Raw genomic sequence first — 1,963 nt, forward strand, 5'->3', positions numbered from 1 at the left:
TGTTTATTGTTCGTATTCTAGTTCAGTTTGTGTCTTGTTTTTTTGGGTTTTTTGTTGTTGTTGTTTTTGTTTTTGTTGGTTTTTTTGGTTTTTTTTTGTTCTTGTTGTTCTTGTCACTGTTGTTGTTGTTGTTCTTCTTCTTCTTCTTTTTCTTCTTCTCCTTTGTCATTTGTCATCATCATCTTGTTCTTCTTCTTGTATTCCAGTTGTATTTGTATTTCTCTTTTCTTTCTTTTTTTTTTTTTTTTCTTTTTTTTTTTGTCGCATCAGATTTCTCTGTGTGAAATTCGGGCTGCTCTCTCCCCAGGGAGAGTGCGTTGCTACACTGGGAGCAACTTTTTTTTCTTTTTTTTTTTTTTTTTAACTGAGAGCGCCACCTTTTTTTTTTTTCTTTTTTTTTTTCTTCCCTGCGTGCAGTTTTATTTGTTTTTTTCCTATCGAAGTGGATTTTTCTACTAAATTTTGCCATCGACAACCTTTTTTTGTTGCCGTGGGTTCTTTTACGTGCGCTATGTGCATGCGGCTGCTGCACACCACACGGGACCTCAGTTTATACTGATCATCTCATCCGAATGCGGACGCGTCCAGACCAGCACTCCGAACAAGGTCTAGTGGAGGGGGAGAACTGAAATAAAAATTATTGGCGACTGCAGAGCCCCTGATTCGCCGGAACCAACGCGCTCAGATTCTCCCGCTTCCTACGCCGCGGACGCCGTTAACTCTCTCCATACGAACGGCGAAAGAGACGACGTTAACAGCGTTTCACCCCAGTTACCACCATCAAAATATTGCAAGCGGAAGGCTCTTATACTGAAGAGGTGAATGTTGACAAAGAATACCACAATTCTGACGACGGAAGCTAAAGGTTGGATCATTCATTCAGACACCCACTGGACATCCGAGGGGTCTGTGTAGAGGAGAAGAGAGGACTGGCCGTACTGAATGAGTTAACTCTAGGCCATCACTCCACTCTTCTTCTTCTTCTTCTTCTTGTTCTTCTTCTTCACCGTCGTGGTCGTCGTTTTCATCGCCGGACGTCCGTCGTGTACTTCAGTGTCTTTCTCGTCTTTATAGATAAGCTTGCATAAATAAATAAATAAATAAATAATAATTATAATACAGAAAAAGGTAGTAGTAATAATATTAGTAATACTAATAAAATGATAATAATAAAACATAAATAAATAAATAAATAAATAAGACAACAATGGTGATAAATAAGCGAATAAATGTAAAATATGAAGACACATTCACACATACACCCACACATGCATAACAGAAATGCACCAAACATGCAGTTTCACATATATGAAAGCACAGTCAAATACATATAAACGTACATGAGCTCCAACACACACACACACACACACACACACACGCGCATTACCGTGCACCTCCTCTACCCCCCTCCTCCACACACTCATTTCTAGTCTAAGTATCGCAGCTTCCACGGCACACACACACACACACACACACAAACACACACTCACAGAAATGAACACTTACTTTATTCCGCCGTTTTTTTTTGTTTTTGTTTTTTTGTTTTGTTTTTGTTTTTTTCAAGGCCTGACTAAGCGCGTTGGGTTACGCTGCTGGTCAGGCATCTGCTTGGCAGATGTGGTGTAGCGTATATGGTTTTGTCCGAACGCAGTGACGCCTCCTTGAGCTACTGAAACTGAAACTCTCGTCTTTATATAATATGCAGACTAGCAAGGAACCCGGGATGGGGTGATAGCCTAAAACTGTCTGCCGTGAAATGAAACGAAGTGAAATTGACAGATGTTTTTCGTGTTCCTGTTGTTCTCATAGTCTTGGTCTCCTCCTCTTCTTCTGTTCCAAGTTCTCCTCCCTTCCTCCCTCCCCTCAATCCTTCTTCTCCTCCTTCTTCTTCTCCTCCACTGACTCTTTCTCCTGTTCCCGTCAGTCTCTCAGTCATCCTTCACTAAGTCCTTGTTCTCCTCCT

The sequence above is a fragment of the Babylonia areolata genome, chromosome 31, assembly GCF_041734735.1.
Source record: "Babylonia areolata isolate BAREFJ2019XMU chromosome 31, ASM4173473v1, whole genome shotgun sequence".
In the NCBI taxonomy this organism is placed as follows: domain Eukaryota; kingdom Metazoa; phylum Mollusca; class Gastropoda; order Neogastropoda; family Buccinidae; genus Babylonia; species Babylonia areolata.